The sequence below is a fragment of the Cryptomeria japonica genome, chromosome 6, assembly GCF_030272615.1.
Source record: "Cryptomeria japonica chromosome 6, Sugi_1.0, whole genome shotgun sequence".
Taxonomy (NCBI): domain Eukaryota; kingdom Viridiplantae; phylum Streptophyta; class Pinopsida; order Cupressales; family Cupressaceae; genus Cryptomeria; species Cryptomeria japonica.
In genome coordinates this window covers 202,154,519-202,174,401 of record NC_081410.1, presented here as the reverse complement: position 1 = coordinate 202,174,401, position 19,883 = coordinate 202,154,519, and positions in this window count along the sequence as shown.

The following is a 19,883-nucleotide window of genomic DNA, read 5'->3' as shown; positions in this document are numbered from 1 at the left end:
CAAGAACACTTTTGTGTGCAAGAAGGATTTGACCATCTTGATCTTATCCATTTTGTAAAACTCTAGTATTTTAGAAACTAGATTCAGAGTACTACAATTCTTGTTGTTTTGGTCTCTTCAAATTCTGAGTGAACGAGTCTCAAATTGATCCTCTAAGTTTAGGTTTAGCTGATTTCAGGAAAAAAAAAGGTGGCCACTTTTGACCCACTTTTCATTCACCATCTTGGTGCACATAACCAGGGGTCAACATTTTCATTCGGCAATAACATGTCCTTGAAGGGAAAGAAAAATACGATGGGTTATAGGCAACTCTGAATAAAATCAAGGACTTGGAAGAACAACTAGTACGCTACAAAGAAAGAGAAGTTGGGTTACAAGAGTAAAGGGGTTGGAAATAAAGTTAACACTCCACCAATAGGAAGGGGAAGGGTTAGAAAAGCTAGGTATCCTAGCTATAGTGGAATTACAAAGGAAAAAAACCCTAGCTACTAAAGAAAGGGACATCCTGACATCACTGACCACGCTCACTCTTACACTTACTTTGTGGCATACACATTTTAAGTTTGAATAGTATAAGAGACAATTGGAGTAAGAGAAGAAAACAATCAAGGCTAAAAATGAGGCAAAGATGTAAGAAAAGTATATATAATTCAAGAAGTTAACAATCTATCCTGAGAAGATGGGACATTTGGAAAACTAGCCTAGAAGTTGTAGGCCTCTTTCCAAAATTTATGCTTTATATTTGTAAGAAAATTTTCTATGTTTTTAGATAATTCAACTTCTTAGAAATGCACCAATTTCCATTATCACACCTAGATCATTCCTAATTACCTATTTAAGGGAAACACCTAAGACACAAGATCAGAAATGTGAATTTTATGTCCATAACCTAGTTGTACCCTACAGTATGAATTGGAACCCTTTAATTTATGTGGGAGATGTTCAATTGAAAGCACTAACATCTTAAGTAAGGAAGAAAAGAAAGACTTAGGAGCTATTCCAAGCATGTACCAAAAGAGAGAGAAGACACATCATTTTGCAAATTAGAGTTGATTCAGCTGAGGCAGACAAAATTATCGATGAATGGGTTGATCTTATAAAAAGATCAGAGGCCACTAGAAAGGTTAATTGATACAAAGAAAGGGACTATAACAGGTTCAAATCTTTGATGGCAAAATCAGGAAAGGGAACAAAAATGGTGCATTGTCAAAATATATGGGGAGAGTTGACTCCAGAACTTAAAAGAAAGGAACCCCACTCCCTTTACAACTACATCACCCTAGAGTTAAGGGCAAGTAGGTACATCAAGGCTTTAGAAGACACCAATGAGTCATGGATTTCACTCATGTATCATCCTCCACTCTTATATCTACTTTTGCATTGGTCGAGAAGGAAGGTGGTGGACTTGGTTAAAGAAAGAGAACATTGGGAGTAAATCATAGAAGATAAAGGTCGATGTGTTGGTACTACTAAATCCATAGATTATAGGCTTGATGTGTTGGGGTATAATCTTAGGCCCTAGTTTGCTTGAGGTCAAGCAAAGGTATATTTGGAGGGGTGGTGAATCCTATAATTGCCACTATTTCACCTACTTTATTTCTACTTTTATCAAACTTTCACATGTTTAAACTATTTCTTGAACCATACTTTTGACTAGTTAATGATCTATATGGCATGTGATTATATGAATATGTTATCTATATTTCTATGGTTGATATGATTTTAATATGTTGTAAATAATTTTAATGTGGATAAATTATTTCTTTTGAGAAACTAACCCATAGCTTAACAATTAGCAATCAACCCACAACTAAAGAAAAAATTTCCCTACTACTTGTGTGGAATGAGTTAGAAGGATATCAACTAGAACATGACTATAATGAAGATGTGTTGACCTTTTCTTGTAGAATAAATACACAAAGCAATTGTAGGATTTTGTGGGATAATGGATTTACTTTTCACTAATTCACATGCATGAATTATTGCATGTTCTTGTCTTGTTGATTATCATTTTGAATAAGCATTCAACTTGGATTGGGACTCTTGCTTAGTTAGTTGTTATAATTTCATTTTCTTGTTGGAATAAGTCATCCTCAATGTTATTGAGGACTAACACATGTTCTCAGTGGGCTAGCAAAGTAATTATCCCACTCCCACAAACTATTTATTAGAGTCTAGTTGTGCCTAAGTTGGAAGATCTTCTACATGCATATGTAATTCAAATTAATTTTGCCTAGATTTCAAAGTAATTAGGGAAGTGTTCTTATTGTTATTATACATTAATAACTATGAATAAATTACATGATTAATGTTGTTCTAAGTTGAGAATCATCTTGTGATTCGAGGTTACACCCCCCTCAAGCAAGGGCCACTTGAGGTAGCATAATCCTCTCATAGTTAGTTTTAATTGCAAAGCAATAGATATATTGTCATTAAATTCATAGATTAATTATGATTTAATTATTTCATGCAATCTATTAATGAGATTGATAGTTATTTTGTAGGTTAGGTCTGAAACCAAGTCAAAACATTGTTCACCCATAGATACTATTAAGTCAACTTGCTAGTTACCCGCAACAACTATTGACCATGATGATATGATGAGTCAATAAGGATTTGATCAAGTACTGAGGGGGGGGGTGAATCAGTACATATAAAATAAACTAAACATTCACCAAACTTAATCCCAATGCATAAACAAATTGAAAAACTAACTGGTTTAGATAATGTACCAAAAATACAACTAATCTGTCAAGTTTATCGGTTGACCAAAATATCAATATAACAGTGTTACAAATCTGAAACTCACATACCATTTACCCAAAACATCAAACCACTTTACTAACATTAGTAATAGCTCATTTCAAATCACTTTCGATCATCTAATCATATCTAAGTCGCTTTACTAGTTAATCATATCAACCATATCAAAACATAACCACAAAATAATTCACCACTGGACACAATGATTTTTGACGTGGAAACCCAAATGGAAAAAACTATGGCAGGGATGAATACCCACAATTATTCTGACCTCATCTGAAGTTCGCCCTGTTAGAAGCCAAGCCTTATTAGAATCTTTACAAAAATTTCCTATTAGGAATAGATCTAGTTAAGGACCACTCGGTTAAGAGATTGACTCCAATACCCAGTTAGGAGTATCCTCGATAGAGGATTTAAAATCCAAGCTAATGGGTCACCTGGTTAGAGGATTTAGAAAGCACCAAGCCTGTTAAAGTTTACCCAGTTAAGGGATTTAACTGTTGTAATGGTTAGAGAACAACAAGGTCTTTGTTGATCTGGTAAGAGCACTACTCTTCTTAATCAGATCCTTTTATGCTCTTATCTTCAAAACATTCTGCAGATACTCCTTCTAGTTTAGCAATCAATAACACTACCACACTTAACCAAATTGCCAACACAATTACAAACAACTCATCGACCTTAAAAAGAAATACAATAGGTCGGTATCACAACACAAAGCCTAAGATCTCATAGAGATTACAAACATGTCGGTTCAAACATGACCGTAGGATTACATAGCAATCAGCTACACATTATTCAAGACAACTTCGACTGCTCCTAGATCACCGCACATTGGATCCTGTAACTCATCACACGTTATTCACTTCATGTTATGCATTTGTTCATTCCCAAGATAAAATAGTTATCTCTACATGTCAAAACCACTTTGAAACTCATCATGTGCATCATGCATACATCGCATCTCCATCTCCGATCACCATTTGATCATAGAAAAATACAATCGATTCACCATATCAATAGGTTAGGGGTACCGGTTGATCACTCTACTTCAAATACCAATACCAGTTTCCATCACTGCTCAACTATCGGTTTCATTACTACATCACTACTGGTTGCAATACAACTCCATTACCGGATACTATTGACATCAATGACAACACTATACTTCATTAATGCAATCTTCATGCAATGCCAACAAACTCCCCCTTTGATATTATTGGAAATACAAATATCAATACCCTTTTGATTGTGATGATTGAGAGTAATGCACATACATAGGTATAGGAATCCTGGTTTACATTTTTCATGTACTCTCGTTCAACTATGTCTCCATGTCTTCAGCTGGTAACTAGCTCTCAATCATTTACAGTTCTTCTCCCTATCAATTATATAGTTCTCCCCCTTTGACAACAATGCCAAAGTGAACATCAATATTAGTTGGCTAACCATTCCATGCTTCACCAATCTGCAACAACGATCTACAACTTGTTGCTCCCCTTGTGGAATAGCTCCTCTCTACACCAATCTTGCTTCAATATTTTCAGTAAGCTTCAGGACTGATGTCTTCCACATCTGCTTAATTGACCTCATGTAGGGGTACAACCCCTAGCTGACCTCTAAGACACTCAAAAGTAGTCTTAGGTAGAGGTATAGTAAAGATATCCGCTAATGGTATGATGAAAGAATAAATATCAGATCAACTACTAAGAGGGGGGTGTTGGAAATGTGCCTAGAATTAACTTGACTTGTGTTCAGACTGATCGACGTAACCTACCCCAATGGAAAAACTAGAGAACATATAGGCTTTTTCTATCGATGTGACTCTTGCCGATGTATCCTTCTTCATTGGGTTTTTAGAGAAGCAATGTTCATGTTAAACTGATGGGCTGATGGAAACTCCTTCTTGTTGATTTGCTATCGAGTGAGCTTGGTTAGCGTTACATCGATGACCTGATGAAGCCGCCTTCGGTGATCGGGATGTCATTGGCTATCAAAGGAGCTTGCTGAATACTATGTCAATTACCTGATGGATCCGCTTTGGTCGATTTCGATGTTATCAGAGATCGGGGTAGCCAGTTTGGTTGTCTTGTCGATGAGGTCACCTTCAGCGATCAGGTTGATATCGGCGATCAAGTTGACAAGATGGAAGCTACGCCGATGACCGATGGACTTGCCTTCGGGGATCAAAGTATCATCAGAGATTGGGATGACATTGTTGGGTTATTTTGATGGCCTGATAGAGTCATTGTGGTGTCATTGGGAGATTAGGTCTACCTATTGAAGGCTATCCCGATGAGCCAATGGAGCCAACCTGTCTGGAGTCGCATTAGTGGAGTCACTTGCTAGTTCATTGGGAGATCAGAGCAATGCATTTGTGGTCTTTCCAATGGCCGATGGAGTAGAGACCGACTACAGGTGTGCGCTCGAACCAAAGTCCAAAAGGTGAACATTTGGACACTAAAGATGGTCTTGTTGATGTATATGAATATGAACTAACCTGACTTCCTGGTGCATGTGGGATATTGTGTTTCTCATGAATGTAGACCGACACAGACGGTTAGACTTCAAACCATTGGTACAATTGCTCAGATGAACTATCGACAATCTTATATGTGAAGCCATTGGATAAAACTATGGTGAAAGTAACTGATTATCATATGTCGATTGTAGTGTCCAGTTTGTGAGAATCTGAGAACGAATACCAATAGTTGCAAACTAAAACTTTATTGTAAATTCATTTACTAGAAATAAAGTGTTCAACTGTTGGTGGTGGGTTTTTTCCCGAAAGGGTTTTCCCAAATAATTATTGGTCTTCTATCTCTGTGTTGATTCTATTTGTTTGGTCTATGTTATTCTTAACATTTTGTAAAAGTTTTAAACTGCATTCTTGCATTATCTTCCCTGTTAATTGACATTAGGAAGGCATTTCCGCACTGTGCTTTCCTTACAAGTGGTATTAGAGCTTGGACCATTTTGTTATCTTTGTTGGGTAGGGTTAGTTTTTTGTGGCATTTATGTTTCAGTGGGAGTCTTGCAGAGTGTCTACTTGTTTGTTTTACAGGTTAAGATGGCAAGCACCTTAGGGCGCATAGACATGGAGAAATTTAACAGTTTCAGTTTTGAACTATGGAAACTTAAGATGAAAGACTTGTTGGTCAACCAAGACCTTTGGATTACTATGTCTGGGCAAAAACCTACAGGCATGAAGCAAGAGGATTGGGAATTAACCGACCGGAAGGCAAGGGGTCTAATCAGGCTATGTCTTGTTGATTTTGTTATGTTAAACGTCCATGAGGAGAAAACTGCACATCTTCTCTGGAATAAGTTAGAAGATATTTATCAAGGTAAATACTTGGTGAATAAACTTTTATTGAGGGAGAAGTTGTACTCTTTGAAGATGGATGCAGGAATACCATTGGCAGACCACTTGAATGCATTAAACATGGTTCTTGCATAGTTAACTTATGTTGGTGTATCCATTTAGGAAGAAGAACCTTGCATGTTGTTGTTGTGTTCATTGCCTGACTCTTGGGATCACTTAGTGATGGCTATCAGTAGTACTTTGACCCAGTTAAAGATGGTTATTGTGGTTAATACTCTTTTGTAAGAAGAAATGAGAAAGAAGTCTTCTAAGATGACAAATGATGCACTCTTTGTTCAAGGCAGACCGAAGGACAAAGACAAGAAGAAAGGAAAGAAGTCCAAGTCCAAGTCTCAAGAGAGATCAAAATCTCCAGGCAAGAAGTCAAAGGTGAAATGCTAGAACTATGGGCAGAAAGGGCATATCCGAAAGGATTGCAAGGAGGAGAAGAAGAAGAAGAAGAAGAAGAAGTACTCTGACACTGAATCTTCTCAGAGTAATGCATATGCATTTGTAGCAGCCCTGGCAGCGCCTACCTCATATGACACCTGGTTAGTAGACTCTGGTGCATCTTTTCACATGACCTCCCACAAGGAGTGATTCTTGAAGTATGAAGCATATGCTGGTGGAAAGGTATACTTGGCTAGTGATTCTACGTTGGAGATTGTAGGGAGAGGCAGAATTAAAATTCAATTCCCAGATGGTAGAGTGAAGGGGATCAATGGAGTTCTTCATATACCAGGTCTGGCAAGAAACCTTCTCTCTGTAAGTAAACTTAATGATGCTAGAGTACAAGTTACATTTGTATCTGGTGGTTGCAAGATGACTAGGGGTTCCATTGTTTTGGAAAAGGGTGATCGCATTGGTACACTATATGAGTTAAATGTTGAACCTATATGTTGTAATGTAACCTTTGAAAAGTCTATTAAGACAACTGTAATGATGCATAATGCTAATTCTTTGGAAGCTAAACTTCCTACTGAGAAAATAATGCTCTGGCATAATATGTTAGGCCACATAGGTGAAAAAGGTTTAAAAACCTTGAAGATTAAGAATCTGGTTGAAGGTCTGGATGATTGTAGTTTTGAGTTTGATTTCTGCGAACACTGCATATATGGAAAACATAACCGTGTTCAGTTTTATTCCAGTTCTCATAAGTCTTTTGACATTATGGATTATGTTCACTCTGATGTGTTTGGTCCAGTGGATGTTCCTTCTCTGTCTAATTCTAAGTACTATGTATCTTTTGTAGATGATGTTGGAATAGTGCCTCGAATTCACTTGGCATGTTCAGGTTGATCAGAGTAGCCTACACTGATGGAGTAGCAGAGTGATACCTTCTTGGTTGTTGATCATTTTCTGATTGATGTGATTTAGGTTGATGTCTTCCTCTCCATCGAGTATTAGAGAAGTTGTTTCCTTGTTATACTGATGTCCAATGGATCCTCCTTCGAAGCCATCAGGGGATCGGAAGTTTATGTTATTCCTTATGCCGAAACCTGATGAGGTTGCCTTCGGCGATTGGGTCGCAGATCGGAAATCGGGTTGACATTCTGGATGTCATGCTGATGTTTGATGAGTTCTCTCCTCTATCTTGGAAAGTGCTTCAGGTATCGGGATTGGATGTTTGGATCTATGCCAATCTCCGATGGAACCTCCTTCTCGTTGATCGGCTATCGGGTGAGCTTGGCTAGTGTTACACCAATGACCCGATGAAGTCGCCCTTGGCAATCGGGATGTCATCGGGTATTGGAGAAGTTTGTTGAATGCTATGCCGATTACCCAATGGATCTGCTTTGGTTGACTTCGGTGTTATCGGGGGTCGGGGTAGCCAGTTCGGGTATTTTTCTAATGACTCGATGAAACCGACTAAGTGCTATCGATGATTGGGATGACATTTTTTGGGTTATTCTGATGGGCCAATGAGATCGTCTACTAGTGATCAGAGATCAGGGTAACATTTTAGTGTTGGTTCCAATGAGCTGATGGGGAAGCATCCGACTGCGGATGGTCAACCGGACCGAAGTCCAAAAGGCAAGTAGGCAGACACTAAGGATGAGATTGTTAGAGTACTTGTATATGCACTGATCCAACTTTTGGATGCATGTGGGATAAATGGTTTTCCATGAATTCAAACTGACAGTGATAGTTAGACTTCCCAACTGGCTCACAGAGGTGTAATGGTCGACCTATTTGGTATTTGAAGCAAAATACAAACCAATGTAAGGTTGACAAACTGTAATAGCCATTGAGCATTTTGTGACTGTAATTGACCCGAGTTTTGCTTTATCTAGAATGATTATTTTGACAGAGTGAAGGAAGTCTGCAGACTGGACTTTATTGTATTTGGTATATTGTTAATAAAGTTATTTTCTGTTGGTGGTGGGTTTTTCTCCCAAAAGGGTTTTCCCACGTTAACTCTGTGTGTTCTGTCTTTGTGTTGTTTAATTGTTTATGCTCATGCTTGTGTCGTATCCTAAAAAAAGTTGAAAATTTGTAAACACTATCCTATTTTCCCTTGCAAATTGACATTAGGGAAGCGTATTTCTGCACTTGCTTTTCTTTACAAGTGGTATCAGAGCCTGGCCAAGTTGTGTTATCCTAGTTGGGTAGGGTTGGTTTTTTGTGTCATTTTTGTTTCAATGGGAGATCTTGCAGAGTGTCTACTTGTTTGTTTTACAAGTTGAGATTGTGAGCACTTCTAGACGCATAGACATGGAGAAGTTCAATGGGTCAAGTTATGAGTTATGGAAAATCAAGATGGAGGATGTACTAGTTGATCGAGATCTCTGGATTGCTATGTCTGGGCAGAAACCTATAGGCATGAGGCAAGAGGATTGGGATTTAGCCAACCAAAAGGAAAGGGGACTAATCAAATTATGTCTTTCTGATTTTGTTATGCTGAATGTTCATGAGGAGAAGACTACGAGTGACTTGTGGAAGAAGTTGGGTGACATTTATCGGGGAAATTCCCTGGTGAATAAACTTTTCTTAAGGAAGAAGTTGTACTCTCTGAAGATGGATGCAGGAACATCTTTGGCAGACCATTTGAATGAATTCAACATGGTTCTTGCATAATTAACTTATGTTGGTGTGACCATTCAAGAAGAAGAACATTGCATGTCGTTGTTGTATTCATTGCCTGACTCATGGGATCACTTATTGATGGCTATTGGTAGTACTACGACCCAGTTTAAGATGGATATTGTGGTCAATATTCTTTTGTCAGAAGAAATGCGAAAGAAGTCTTTTGAGTTGACAAAAGATGCACTCTATGTTCGAGGCAGATCAAAGGACAAAGACAAGAAGAAAGGGAAGAAGTCCAAGTCCAAGTCTCAAGAGAGGACTAAATCTCCTAGAAAGAAATCCAAGGTGAAGTGCTACAACTATGGATAGAAAGGGCATATCTGAAAGGATTGCAAGGAGGAGAAGAAGAAGAAGTATTCTGACACTGAATCTTCTCAGAGTGATGCAGATGCATTTGTTGCAGCCCTGGCAGTGCCTACCTCAAATGATACCCAGTTAGTAGATTTTGGTGCATCTTTTAACATGACCTCCCACAAGGAATGGTTCTCAAAGTATGAGCCATATGCTGGTGGAAAGGTGTATCTGGCTAGTGATTCTACATTAGAGATTGTAGGGAGAGGCAGAATTAAGATTCAATTCCCAGATGGTAGAGTGAAGGGGATCAATGGAGTTCTTCATATACCAAGTCTGGAAAGAAATTTACTCTCTATAAGTAAACTTAATGATGCTAGAGTACAAGTTACATTTGTATCTGGTGGTTGTAAGATGACTAAGGGGTCCATTTTATTGGCAAAGGGTGTTTGCATTGGTACCTTGTATAAGTTAAATGTTGAAACTATATATTGTAATGTAACCTCTAAAAAGTTTGATAAGACAACTGTAATGATGCATAGTGCTAATTCCATGGAAGATAAACTTCCTATTGAGAAAACAATGCTCTGGCATAATAGGTTAGGCCACATAGGTGAAAAGGGTTTAAAGACTCTGAAAAATAAAAATCTTGTTGAAGGTATTGTTGACTGTAACTTTGAGTTTGATTTCTGCGAACACTGCATATATGGAAAGCAAAACCGCATTTAGTTTTATTCCATTTCTCATAAATCTTCTGGTATTCTAGATTATGTTCACTCTGATGTGTTTGGTCCAGTGGATGTTCCTTCTATGTCTAAGTCAAGATACTATGTATCATTTGTAAATGATTATTCTAGAAGGGCTTATGTATACTTTCTTAAAAGTAAATCAGAAGTATTCAGTCGGTTTAAGGAGTTTAAGAACCTTGTTGAAATCAGACTGGGAGAAGGATTAAATGTTTAAGAACAAATAATGGTGGTGAATACTGTAATGTAGATTTCAACAAGTATTGCATTGATCATGGGATCAAGAGACATAAGACTGTACCTTACACTCCACAATAGAATGGAGTTACAGAAAGGTTGAATCATTCTTTAATGGAGAAGGAAAGAAGCATGTTGAGTGGAGTTGGACTGGAACAGAAGTTCTGGGCTGAAGTAGTTGCTACAGCATGTTACCTGCTGAATCATTCTCCTACTTCAGCATTGGTTGACAAAACACCTATGGAAGCATGGTCTGGTAAGAAACCTTCTTTGAGACACCTTCGTGTGTTTGGTTCAGAGGCATATGCTTATGTGCCTGATTTAAATAGATCAAATTTGGATAACAAAGCCATGAAATGTATTTTCATTGGCTATGGGGTTGGAGTGAAAGGATATAAGCTTTGGAATCTAGTGACTGGTAAGGTTGTGTACAACAGAAGTGTTATCTTTCATGAGTTGAAGCCTATGTCACTTGATCACAACAAAGGAAAGAAAGGAGAAGTTGGGGTTGAAATCCCTCGAGCTAAAGAAGAATCTCTAGAGGTACCTGAAGATGAGGAGAGTTCAAGCAGTTCAAGTAGTTCTAAAGAAGAACATGATGATGAGCCTCCTGTTGAACCTCAAGAAGCCTCACCACAAGTGTTAAGAAGATCTACTCAAGAGAGGTGGCAACCTGATAGGTTTACACCTAATAAGTATAGTCACTCTATGTTGAATGTTAATTGTGCTTATGCTCTACTTGTAGATACTGATGAGCTTAGGACTGTCAAAGAAGCTATTAAGATGCCTGATTCAGATTCCTAGTTGGAAGCCATGAGTGATGAAATGTCATCATTAGATAAAAATAAAGCTTGGGACTTGGTGCCACTGCCTAAAGGCAGAAATCTTGTGAGTTGTAAATGGGTATTCAAGAAGAAGTTTTGTCCAAATGGCAGCATTGACAAGTACAAGGCAAGATTGGTTGCAAAGGGGTATTCACAAAAAGAAGGTATAGACTATGGAGCGATCTTCTCTCCTGTTGCTAAGTTGTCATCTATTAGATTCCTCCTATCACTTGCAGCTGCATATGATTGGGAGGTCGAACAAGTGGATGTGAAGACAACGTTTCTTCATGGTGACCTTGAAGAAGAAATCTATATGTCCCAACCAGAGCACTTTGTGAAAAAGGGTAAAGAACATTTGGTATGCAAGCTTAAGAAGTCTCTTTATGGATTAAAACAGTCTCCTAGAATGTGGTATCAAAAGTATGATACATTTGTTTTGTCCTTGGGTTTTGTGAGATCAAAAGCTGACCATTGTGTGTATTACAAGACTGAAGGTGATAGTATTCTTATCATAGTTTTATATGTAGATGACATGTTGTTCATAGGAAATGCAAAAGGCATGATCTCTGATTTGAAAGCTCAATTATCTTTAAATTTTAAAATGAAGGATTTAGGGGTAGCAAAGTATGTTCTAGGAATGGAGATCAAAAGGGACAGGTCCAAAAGGAAACTCTGTCTTAGCCAAAAAAAGTATATTACCAATGTTCTTGGTAGATTTCATATGTCTGATTGTAAATCATAGGCTATTCCTATCTTGCAAGGAACTAAACGTTTTGTGCTTGACAGTCTGAAATCTGTAGAGGAGATTGCTGACATGAAAAGCATACCTCATGCTAGTGTAATTAGCAGCTTGATTTATGTAATGGTCTATACTAGACGAGACATTACCCAACCAGTGGGAGTACTTAGCAGGTTTATGTCAAATCTAGGAAGGCCGCATTGGGATGCTGTAAAGATGGTGTTTAGATACCTGAAGGGAACTTTAGATTTCTCTTTACGTTATCATGGTCATTCTGATGATTCAAAGAGAACCCTTAGTGTATGTGGTTTTGTGGATTCTGATTGGGCAGGGGACATTGATAGTAGAAGATCCACCAGTGGGTATGTTTTTGTCATGAATGGTGGAGCAGTCAGTTGGATGAGCAAGCGGAAACCTATGGTCTCCTTGTCCACTACAGATGCAAAGTACATGGTAGCTACACATGCATGCAAAGAACCTATATGGCTCAGGCGGTTGAGTTCAGATGTTGGTTTTGATGCAGGATAGATTGAAATATGGTGTGATAATCAGGGTGCTATATGTCTTACAAAAAATCCTACTTTCCATGCTAGAACGAAGCATATTGATGTGCAATACCACTTTGTTCATGACATGTTGGAAGATAGAAAAGTTTATCTTAACAAGGTAGACACTCTAGAGAATGTTGCAGATGCCTTGAAAAAGCCAATAAGCACTCACAAGTTCAAGTGGTGTTCAAATTCTATGGGTCTTTGTACCCATGGGTCTCAATGATAACCTGAAAGTGTTGGCTCAATGAATTCCTTATCAAGTGGGCGTTTCTTGGAATAGTGCCTCAAATTCACTTGACATGTTCGGGTTGATCGGAGTAGCCTACATCGATGTAGCAGCAAAGTGATACCTTCTTGGTTGTTGATCGTTTTCTGATTGGTGTGATTTAGGTCGATGTCTTCCTCTCCATCGGGTATCAGAGAAGTTGTTTCCTTGTTATACCGATGTCCAATGGATCTACCTTCGGAGCCATCAGGGGATCGGAAGTTCATGTTATTCCTTACGTTGAAACCTGATGAGGTTGCCTTCGGTGATTGGGTCGCATATCGACAATCAGGTTGACATTCTAGATGTCATGTCGATGTCTGATGAGTTCGCTCCTCTATCTTGGAAAGTGCTTTGGGTATCGAGATCGGATTTTTGGAGCTATGTTGATCTCCAATGAAACGTCCTTCTAGTTGATCGACTATCAGGTGAGCTTGGCTAGTGTTACACCGACAACCCAATGAAGTCGCCCTCAGCGGTCGGGATGTCATCGGGTATCGGAGAAGATTTCTGAATGCTATGTCAATTACCCGATGGATCCACTTTGGTTGACTTCGGTGTTATTGGGGGTTGAGGTAGCTAATTCGGGTATGTTTCTAATGACCCAATGAAACCAACTAAGTGCTATCGGTAATCAGGATGACATTTTTTGGGTTATTCCGATAGGCCGATGAGGTTGTCTATTAGTGATCGAAGATTAGGGTAACATTTTAGTGTTGGTTCCAATGAGCTGATGGGGAAGCATCCGACTGCAGATGGTCACTCGGACCGAAGTCCAAAAGGCAAGTAATTGGACACTAAGGATGAGACTGTTAGAGTACTTGTATATGCACTATTTCGACTTTCGGATGCATGTGGGATAAATGGTTTTCCATGAATTCAAACTAATAGGAACAGCTAGACTTCCCAACCGACTCGCACAGGTGTAACGGTTGACCTATTTGGTATTTGAAGCAAAATGAAAACCAATGTAAGGTTGATAGACTATAATAGCCATTGAGAATTTTGTGACTGTAATCGACCCAAGTTTTACTTTATTTGGAATGATTGTTTTGACAGAGTGAAGGAAGTCTACAGAACTGGACTTTATTATATTTGACATATTGTTAATAAAGTTATTTTCTGTTGGTGGTGGTTTTTTCTCCCGAAAGGGTTTTCCCATGTTAACTTTGTGTGTTATGTCTCTGTGTTGTTTAATTGTTTATGCTCATGCTTGTGTTGTATCCTGTAAAAGTTGAAAATTTGTAAACACTATCATGTTTTCCCTTGCAAATTTCCATTAGGGAAGCGTATTTCCACACTTGCTTTCCTTTACAGATGATTATTCAAGAAGGGCATTTGTGTACTTTCTTAAAAGTAAATTAGAAGTGTTCAGTCAGTTTAAGGAGTTTAAGAACCTTGTTGAAAATTAGAATAGGAGAAGGATTAAATGTTTAAGAACAGATAATGGTGGTGAATACTATAGTGCAGATTTTGACAAGTATTGCATTGATCATGGGATCTAGAGACATAAGACTGTACCTTACACTCCACAATAAAATAGAGTTGCTAAAAGGTTGAATCAGTCTCTAATGGAGAAAGCAAGAAGTTAGCAGAGCTGGGCTGGAACAAAAATTCTAGACTAAAGCAGTTGCTACAACATGTTACCTATTGAATCTCTCTCCTACTTCAACATTGGTTGAAAAAACACCTATGGAAGCATGGTCTGGTAAGAAACCTTCTTTAAGGCACCTTCGTGTTTTTGGTGCAGAGGCATATGCTCATGTGCCTGATGTTAATAGATCCAAGTTGGATAATAAAACTGTGAAATGTATCCTCATTGGCTATGGAGTTGGTGTGAAAGGATACAAACTTTGGAATCCAGTGACTGGCAAGGTTATGTACAACAGAAGTGTGATTTTTCATGAGCTGAAACCTATATCACTAGATCGCAACATAGGAAAGAAAGGAGAAGCTAAGGTTGAAATTCCTCCAGCTAAGGAAGAATCTCCAGAGATACCTGAAGATGAGGAGAGTTCAAGCAGTTCAAGTAGTTCTGAAGAAGAACATGATGATGAGCCTCATGTTGAACCTCAAGAAGCCTCAAGACCAGAGTTGAGAAGATCTACTCGAGAGAGGGGGCAACCTGATAGGTATACACCTAATAATTACATTCACTCTATGTTGAATGTTAATTGTTCTTATGATTTACTTGCAGATACTAATGAGCCTAGGACTATCAAAGAAGCTATTAAGATGCTTGATTCAGATTCTTGGTTGGAAGCCATGAATGATGAAATATCATAATTGGATAAAAATGGAACTTGGGATTTGGTGCCATTTCCTAAAGGCAGAAAGCCTATAGGCTGCAAGTGGGTATTCAAAAAGAAGTATGGTCCAGATGGAAGCATTGACAAGTAGAAAGCAAGATTGGTTGCAAAGGGGTATTCTCAAAAGGAAGGTATTGACTATGGAGAGATCTTTTCTCCTATAGCTAAGCTGACATCTATCAAATTTCTCTTGTCACTTGCAGCAGCATATGATTGGGAGATTGAGCATATGGATGTGAAGACAACATTTCTTCATGGTGATCTTGAAGAAGAGATTTATATGTCTCTGCCTGAGCACTTTGTGGAAAAAGGTAAAGAACACTTGGTTTGCAGACTCAAAGAAGTTTTTGTATGGTTTGAAATAGTCTCCCAAAATGTGGTATCAAAAGTATGATACATTTGTTTTGTCCTTGGGATTTGTGAAATCAAAAGTTGATCATTGTGTTTACTACTAAACTAAAGGTGATAGGATTCTTATCATAGCTTTGTATGTAGACGACATGTTGTTCATAGGAAATACAAAAGGTATGATCTCAGATTTAAAATCTTGGTTATCTATGAAATTTGAAATGAAGTACTTAGGAGCAGCGAAGTACATTCTGGGAATGGAGATCAAAAGGGATATATTTAAGAGGAAACTTTGGCTCATCTAGAGAAATTATATAACCAATGTTCTTGCCAGGTTTCATATGTCTGATTGTAAATTACAGGTTGTTCCCATCTTGCAGGGAACTAAGTTGTTTGTGCTTGACAGTCCAAAATCTCTTGAAGAGATTGTTAACATGAAGAACATCCCTTATGCAAGTGCTATTGGCAGCTTGATGTATGCTATGGTTTGTACTAGACCAGACATTGCCCAACAATGGGAGTACTTAGCAAGTTTATGTCGAATCCAAGAAAGCCGCATTGGGATGTTGTAAAGAGGGTGTTTAGATATCTGAAGGGAACTTCAGATTTTTCTTTGTGCTATCATGGTAATCTGAATGATTCAAAGAAAACTCTTAGCATTTTTGGTTATGTGGATTCTAATTGGGTAGGGGACATTGACAACAGAAGATCCACCAGTGGAAATTTTTTTGTTCTGAACGGTGGAGCAATAAGTTGGATGAGAAAGTGACAGTCTGTAGTCACTTTGTCCACTATAGAGGTAGAATACATGGCAACCACGAGTGCTTGTAAAGAAGTTGTTTGGCTCGGGCGTTTGAGTACAAATATTGGTTTTGATGCAGGGTAGATTGAAATTTGGAGTGACAGTTAGAGTGCTATATGTCTAGCGAAAACCCTACTTTCCATGCCAGAATGAAGCATATTGATGTTTAGTATCACTTTGTTTGTGACATGGTGGAAGATGGAAAAATTTATCTTAACAAGGTAGGCACTCTGGAAAATGTTGCAAATGCCTTGACGAAACCGGTGAGCACTCACAAGTTCAGGTGGTGTTCTAATTCTATGGGTCTTGATGCCCATGATTCTCAGTAATGTCTGGAATTGTAATCGGTCCTGTAAATTCCTCATCAAGTGGGAGTTTTTTGGAAATGCGCCTTGAATTAACTTGACTTGTGTTCAGACTGATCAACATAACCTACCCCGATGGAACAGTTAGAGAACATATAGGCTTTTTCTATCGATGTGACTCTTGTCGATGTATCCTTCTTCATCAAGTTTTTGTAGAAGCAATGTTCATCTTAAACCAATGGGCCGATGGAACCTCCTTCTTATTGATTGATTATCAAGTGAGCTTGGTTAGCGTTACATCGATGACCTGATGAAGTCACCTTCGATGATCGAGATGTCATTGTCTATCAGAGGAGCTTGTTGAATTCTATGCCAATTACCTGATGGATCCGCTTTGGTCATTTCGGTCTTATCAGAGATTGAGGTAGCCAGTTTGATTGTCTTGTCGATGACCTGATGAGGTCGCCTTTGGCAACTGGGTTGATATCGGCGATTGGGTTCACAAGATGGAAGCTACGCCAATGACCGATGGAGTCACCTTCGGCGATTAGAGTATCATCAAAGATCAAGATGACATTGTTGGTTTATGTTGATGGCCCGATAGAGTCATTATGGTATCATTGGGAGATCAGGTCTACCTGTTAAAGGCTATCCTGATGAGCTGATGGAGCTGACCTGTCTAGAGTTGCATTAGTGGAGTCATCTACTAGTTCATCGGGAGATCGGAGCAATGCATTTGTGGTCTTTCTGATGGTTGATGGAGTAGAGACCGACTACGGGTGTGCGCTCGAACCAAATTCTAAAAGGTGAACACTTGGACGCTAAAGATGGTCTTGTCGATGTATCTGAATACAAACTGACCCGACTTCCTAGTGCATGTGGGATATTGTGTTTCTCATGAATGTAGACCGATGCAGATGGTTAGACTTCAAACCATTGGTGCAGTTGCTCAGATGAACTGTCAACAATCTTATAAATGAAGCCATTGGATAACTATGGTGAAAGTAATTGATTATCATATGCCGATTGTAGTGTCCAGTTCATGAGAATCTGAGAATGAATACCAATAGTTGTAGACTGAAACTTTATTGTAAATTCATTTACTAAAAATAAAGTGTTCAACTGTTGGTGGTGGGTTTTTTCCCGAAAGGGTTTTCCCACGTAATTCTTGGTGTTCTGTCTCTATGTTGATTCTATTTGTTTGGTCTATGTTATTCTTAATGTTCTATAAAAGTTTTAAATTTCACTCTTGCATTATCTTCCCTATTAATTGACATTAGGAAGGCGTTTCCACATTGTGCTTTCCTTACAGGGGGTTGAATCAATAGATAGAAAATTGATATAAACTTTCACCAATCTCAAAATCAACCTCTCAAAGAAAACTCAGAACTAACAAAATGCAATATCACTGTCAAGTTAAACCGGTTGACTGTTATAACAGATTAATAGTAAAATAACTTGAAACTCACAAACATCCAAATACTTTACTGACATAAGTAAAACCTCATTTTATATTGTTGTCGATTAACCTAACATATCAAAGTAGATTTAGCAGTTACGCAATTCAACCATAATAAACATAACCACAAAAAAATTCACCACTTGATGTAACATTTTTAAAGTGGAAACCCAAATGGGAAAAATCATGGTGGGGATGAATACCCACAATTATTCTAAACTCTTATGAAGTTTGCCCTAATAGGAGCCAAGCCTGTTAAAGCTTTACAATAAGTCATGTTAAGAACGGATCCTATTAGGGATTACCCAATTAAGGGATTGACTATAATGCCCTATTAGAAGAAATACCATGTGAGGAGTAACCTCAGTAGAGGATTTGAAATCCAAGTTAATGGGCCACCTGGTTAGAAAATTTAAATAACACTAAGCTTGTTAGCGCTTACCCGGTTAGGGTATTTGACTGTTGTAATTGTTAGAAAACAATAGGGGTTTGTTGATCTGTTTGAATAGCACTACACTTGCTTGTTTGGATCCTATTCTTGCTCCTATCTGCCTTTACACATACTACAGATACATCATCTAGTTTGGCAACCACACTCTCACTCTCAACTACAAATTGCCAACTCTACAACAAAACAACTCATCAACCTTATAAACAAATCAATAGGTCGGTAACACAACACAAACCTAATTCTCTCATAGAGATTACAAACAAATCGGTTCAAGTATGACCATTGGATTACATAATAATCTCTACACATCATTCAAGATAGCCTCGACTACTCCTTGATCACCACTTCATCGAACATTGTATCTCATCACACGGTTTGCATTACATACAATATACTTGTTCATTCCCAAGATAAAAACCGTTAGCTCAACAATGCCAAAAATCATTTGAAACTCTTCTCATACAACATGCATACATGTCATAATCATTACTACTCATCATCAGATCATAAACCAATACAACCAACTCACCAAACTTCATCGGTTAGGGTTTATCATATCAATAGGTAGGGTTTACCAATTGATCTTACTTCTTCTCTAGTAATATCGATTTCCTCCACAAATTCACTTACCAATTGAAGTTCCCTTCACTAGCTCTTCCTACTAGTTACAAAACAATATTATAACAACATCATTATTGGTTAATTGACATCAATGACAACATAACATTTCATTAATGCAATCTTCATGCAAATGCCAACAATCCACTAGTTGTTCCTTAGTAGATACATGCTCCAGTGACACATCTTTACTCTGCACTTTCTCTCTCAAGAAATGATACTTCAACTCAATATGCTTGGTTCTTGCATGCAACACTAGGTTCTTTGAAATGTTTATTGCATTGGTGTTATCACAGAAAATCCTTACCGGTTCAAAAATTTTCAACTTGAAACCTTCTAGAATGTGTTTCATCTAGATTGCCTGGGTAGAATTCATATATGCTGCAACATATTCAACTTCAGCAGTTGATTGTCATATACAACTTTGTTTCTTGTTGCTCCAAGACACAAGCCTTCCTCCAAGAAATAATGCTCCTCCAGTTGTAATCTTCATGTCATCAACATTTCCTGCCCATTCTGCATCTGTATGGACTTTCAAATCAAAGTTACCTGCATATGGATACCATAATCCATAATCAATTGTGCCTTTCAGATACCTAAAAATTCTTTTAGTTTCTACCATGTGTGTCTCCTTAGGACTTCTGAAATTTGGCAACTAATCCAACTACATGAGCAATATTCGATCTGTTGTGGACAACATAATGTAGTTTGCCTATCATTGACT